This window comes from Triturus cristatus, chromosome 4_1, assembly GCF_964204655.1.
Source record: "Triturus cristatus chromosome 4_1, aTriCri1.1, whole genome shotgun sequence".
Taxonomy (NCBI): Eukaryota; Metazoa; Chordata; class Amphibia; order Caudata; family Salamandridae; genus Triturus; species Triturus cristatus.
The window spans coordinates 1,182,450,287-1,182,456,286 of NC_140585.1; positions in this window are offsets into that span (position 1 = coordinate 1,182,450,287).

A 6,000-nucleotide genomic window follows, 5' to 3' on the forward strand; every position below is an offset into this window, starting at 1 on the left:
GATTTCTGTTGGGCTTTCCTGGTTGCCCCAGGTGTGCCCTGGCTCCCCATTGCTTGGTGAGTCTCCAGGACCTTGCTGGTCCACACCGTAACCTGTTTGACCTCCCTTCATGGGTTGCTTCTGCCAAGGCTTGTTGGTGCTCCACCCGGACACGGGCCCCTCGGCACTCGACATCCTTCATGGGACCGCTCCCCTCCAGCTCTTGGTAGTCATCAATGTCTCCTGGTCCTCGTGGCTGGAGTGTCAAGCATCCCTTCTTTGCACCTGAAGCACCCGACATCGATGGGCATTCGTCTACCGAGCCCCTGATCACTCTGATGTGACCCAGACTCTGTCCCCTCTGCTTTCAGGTTTCTTCCTTCCCAAATCCAGGCTTGGATTCCACCGGACCCTCTTCACCTTCATGGCAGCAGTTCTTCTTCGCAGCCTTCTATTGAGAACAACAGCAGTTTCCGACACCACCTCAGACCTATGCACCCAGCTCCTCTGGGATAGGTAACTCGGGTACTTCGGTTTCGATGGGTGGGTGGCTCTTCACACTCTTAAGTTCCAAAGGGTTTGCTCAAAGTCCTCCTAGAAGGGTCCTTAAACTTCAAACGTGTAACCACGACTTTCCCTTAGAATTGTACGGAGCCTGCGGTCATGTTCCCACACTGTACCCGGCCTCCGTGGGTTCCCCGTCTACTCACCTTGGGTGGTTCCTTGGGGTCCCAGTGATTCTACGTGCTCCCGACCTTGTCTTGATCTCAGTCGTGACTGTTATACCACTATTTCAGTATATGGTTTGGTCTCCCCCTGGAGCCCACTGTGTATTGTGCTACTTGCAACTGTTCTCTTGATCTCGTATTGTGTGCTTTGTGTTCTATCCTCGTGTAGAGGATAGTAGAGAGTTTTATATTAATAAATACATATTTTTATATAACTACTGTGTGGTTCTCCTTTCATTTAGTCAATATTGGAGGTGATATTCTGGTAAAACAAGTTGCTTTACATTCTTTCAAGATTTAGCCTGAAGGCTGCTCTCCACTGCAACCACTAGGATAGCTTTCCAAAGGTTACCTTTGACCTCATACATCATAAGAGTCGTTTGGACTGGTGCAAGGTGCCCACTTTAATTAGTGGACAGCATATACCAGGCCAACTTCTCACAGGCACGCATTAGGACATGGCTGAAGAGGCAAAGATGAAATATTTCCAGGTTGATATTGAGCTCTTGAGGGGATGGTCACAAAGGGCTTTATGTCTTTTAGGAAATGCAAATGCAGCAATATCAGAAGAAAGGCGATTCTTATGAGAGCAAGTCCTAAATTAGGGGAATTTGCAAAAAAAGAATCCTCTGAGGACCCAAAGGGTTATTTATTTGGAGAGGGACTGGTGAAAGGGATTGGAAAATATATTTCCTCTTTCACCAGTTTGGAAAAGGCCCAATCTTCGTTAAAGAAGGTCTGTGGAAGAGGTGTTTTGACAGGGCTGGGGCAAGGTCCCGTTTCCCCGGCCGGTCTTTCGGAAGAGCTCAATATCAGTCGCAGGGATGTGCTGCGTTCAGGGATTTTCAGTCAGCGAGGAATATCAGGAAGGATGCACCAAGCAAGAGGTCATGCGCAGTTCTCTCAAGGTGCTCAAGGTGAGTAGGTAGAACAATTTTGGTTCTATCCTTTACGAGGTAGGGGGGGGATTGAAATGGTTTGTGGTATATCGGGAGAGTATAATCAAGGACAATTGGGTTTTACAAACTATAAAAGTATATATTATCGAGTTCGAGGAGATGCTGATTCAGTTGAAAATCGAGGTTTTGTAAGTACTATTTTTTGGGTAAAGAAGAAGGAAAAAGGTTGGAGACCCGTGATAAATTTGAGAGGGATAAATCAGTTTGTTGTGTACAGATATTTCAAGATGGAGGGCATCCATCTGTTGAGGGACATTCTTCAGGAGAAATATTGGTTGGTGAAATTAGACCTGAAGAATGCGTATTTCACAATTCCTGTTGCGGAGGAGAGCTGCAGATTTCTTCAGCTCAGATGGTTGGAAGAGCTTTACCAGTTTACTTCCCTACCATTTCATTTGGCTTCGGCACCATGGTGTTTTACAAAGGTTTTGAGACTTGTGGCAAAATTTCTGAGAGTGAGAGATGTGCGTATGATAATGTATTTAAACAACTTTTTAATATTGTTGCAAAGTCAAGAAGAGTTGGAGAAACAGTTACTTCTGACTTTGGATCTTTTGTAGGAATTAGGTTTCTTGATCAACAAGGAGAAGTCGGTATTTAAGCCAAGTCAATGTTTTGACTTTTTAGGTTTTGTGATAGACACGGTGATGAAGACATTAAGTTTACCAGAGAAAAAAGTGGTAAAGATAAAGTCAGAAGTTAAAGGGATGTTGAGGAAGGAGAAAGTTAGTCTGAGGAGCTTGGCAAGGGTGATTGGTTTGTGTTCATCCTCTATTCAGGCGGTTTTTCAAGTGCCGCTTCATTGCAGGGCTTTGCAGAGATTAAAGGGGTTTGGTAGGTTTTCGGGGGTGACAACTGAGCTAGGACCCAGGTTCTGCACTTGCCCACATTGTAGAAAAAGCATTGATTTTGCGGAATGAAATGTGATGTTCCCAGGTCACGTTTTGGGGTATTTCAAATTGTGATGTTAGGCCCATGTTGGAACACAGAATAGCAGAACATTTGTTCTTACCAATTGAATTTCTCTGCATTTTAGGTTTCCAAATGTAAGCCAGTCTGAACGAATGAAGATATTTTGTAAAATACCCTCTGAATCACATGATAGTATGGGAAACTTCAAATTTAAAGGTGTACAAATAATTACTGTTACTAAACTTGGGATGCTGTGCACATTACAGAAATACATTGGTTTCCTTCATTCACACTTTTCATTAATTATATTTCACCACATAAGTTGCTGTATGGTTGGTATTGTGAGAAAGTGCCCTCTTTCTACATAGTATGCCCCCACTTTTTGCTGAATTGCTGATGTTCTTTGACTGAGTGTGCCCTGGGCTCCTGCTAATCAGGTACCCAGGGCCTATGTTCCTTTCCTAAAACTGCATTGAAACCTAAACCCAATTGGCATCCCTGGCCACAGGTGGGCCCCTGGTAAATGGTCTCACAGGTACCCAGGGCACTGTGACCAGGGAAGGCTCCTAAGGGCTGCAGCACTTATTGTGCCACCCTTAGAGGCCCTGCACCTTTTAACACACACACTGCTTTCGCAAGCTGCATGTCTTGGTGCAGAACAAAGTAAAGCATTGACATGGCACACATCCCTGTGTGTCATGCCCACGACCCACTGCGCTGGCCTAGATCAGCCACCCCTCAAGCTGGGTGCACTATGCCAGTGGTGAGGGTGCAGGTGCATGAGCCCTGTACCCCTACAATGTCCACGTCCATTCTTGGACATTGTAAGTGCAGTGCTGTCATTAAGAGTATATGTATACATATCAGTTTTAGGGAGAGAGCACCGACACTGGGGCCTGGTTAGCAGGTTAAAGTGCACTGTCAGAGTCGAAAACTGGCATCTAGTAGTCCAAATGGGGGCAAGAAGTGGGGGGACCACAAATATGCAAAAAGGGCTGTTTTCTTACACTTAGGTACCCAGTTATATGGTGTGGGATAACATTGGCTAATGGTTCTTTGCCTATGAAGTGGATCTAAGGGTGCACAATGCTCCTTGTGGAGGTACATGTCAACGGTGGGGAGGGACACACTCCTAACACTAACGATAGCGGACCAGACACAGTACACCCCTATGAAGGGAATTATTGCCAACAAATTTGGGCTGACCCCTGATAGGTATAGACAGAGGTTCAGAGGCAACCACAATAATCTCTACATAGACCCGGGGGACTTCCTTGTTATTATACTAGCAAAGCACTGAAGGGCTGGGTGAGAAGCAGCAAGGTAGATGATCATTCAGGGCTGTATAACTTGATTTTGAAGGTGCACATTCTAGACATGTGTTTACCAGAACTGCGCCAACACCTGGTTGTTAGCAAGCTGACTGACTCCAGGAAGCCTGCTCAGGAGGCAGACCTCTGGGTCAGCAACTGTGTACAAGAAAGCATCTTGGGGGGAATCCCAAAAGGCTTGTTAAGGTTCCTACCATAAGAATGAGGGGAGAGAAAAAGAAGTAGTTCTCTTAAGGCCCCCAAAACAGTTCACAGGGAAAAGGGTCCCATCCCCAATCTGGATACCAGATAAAGGGCTTCCCTGACAAAAGTCAGAACAAAACCCCTAAGTGCTATGAGTGCTACGAGTATGGGCTCTACAAGGGGATCCTAAGTGTCCCTAGAGGGCACAGCCTCCCACTGGAGAAAAGACACCAGGGATGGTGAGTGTAGCATTTGGGGAGGAGTTTGTCTGAATTAATGGAGGAACTCAGTGATGTTACCCTAGTACCCCTGGGTGAGGTGGAGAGGGTACCAAACACCCATATGCCTTCCAATACTGCAAAGTATAGGCCGTGGTTTACCATCAATGGGCAAGGTGTTGAGTCTCTGAGGGACACAGGTTCCAGCATGACTGTAGTAAGTAGTGAGCTGGTGGCCCCAGAGCACATTGTACCCTATACATTTTACCAGGTTGTGATAGCAGACTACTGTGAGGGTCACTACCCAGTGGTCCTTGTTCCATTTGAGTGAGGGGAGGTCTCAGGGCTTCTGAAAGTTGCTCTGAGCCCAGCCATGCTTCTGGATTGTTTGCTAGGGAATGATCTGGAGCACAATACCTGGAAGGAAGTAGAGCTCAGGACAAACCTGGAAATGTTGAGGTTGACTGAGTGGATTTGTGCAACCACCAGGTCCCTTGCTGCCCAGGCAGGGAGTCAAGGAATTCTGGAGCCTGGAAGAATATCCTAGACAGCTGCCAAAAGATGTAAGGGCAAGGGTCATGGGAGACCACACTCTGAATGTCTTCCAGTTAAGGTGGATGGGGCACCAGAGGAGATTGCTGCGGAGCCTAGAGGAGAGAACATGCTTCCTTTGGTGACTTGCCTGAACTTGCTGGATGGCAGTTGAAGGACCCACCAGGGAGGACTTCTGTAAAACACAGGGGGAATGCCCAATGTTGGAGGGCATGAGGCAACAGGTCGAAACCCAGGAAGCAGGTGATGCCTATGGTAATCATCGGATTTACTGGGAGGACAACCTCCTGCATAGTGAGCCTAAGGCACCTGTGCATGGGGAAACAAGGGCACTGGTCATCTCTCAATGCTACAGGGCCTCCCTCCTGGAGCTGGCTCATGGGATACCCCTGGCAGGACATCTGGGTCAGGACAAGGCCATTGCTAGGCTTGTCTCCCACTTCATTGGCCATGAATTAAGATTTCCTCATATAATGAATTCTTTATTGTGTGGTTAATAAAAACCATTACACAAAACAGCATATTTGTATACAAATGGAGGAAAAGCAGACTGTTAGCAAGTTAAAAAAAAGATAAATATAATATATATGTACAGCGATTACCTCATATACTTTCTGTAGGACTTACCTGGCCTGCCAGGTCAGTGGTAAGACAGGGCTGAAGCTGAAAGATGCCTTGAATCCCTTGCCTGTCGTTAGCACCCCTTTTGAAAGCCTCTGGAAACATGTTTATCCTGGTTCTGGTGCATAATAACACAAGGTACCCAGAGGCCATCCTTCTGAGGACTGCAACTGTACCTGCAGTGGCTAAGAATCCTAATGGGAATTTTTAACAGACTGGGTTTCGCCAAGAAAGCGGGTCTCATAGGGGCACCAACTCTGTGTCTGATTATATGTAGTCAATGTGGAAAGAGTGTGGAGTTACCTATACGTTTTCCACACCGTACGATCCACAAACCAATGGGCTTGTTGAGATATTCAACAAGACCCTTAAAAGCATAATCTAGGGCCTGCCTGTGGCCACGAGGTGTAAGAGAGATGCCCTCTTACCATGCTGGCTCTTTGCTTATAGAGAGGTACCACAGAAGGGGGCTGCCTTTAGCCTCTTTGAGCTTCTGTATGGTCTTTCTGTGAGGGGA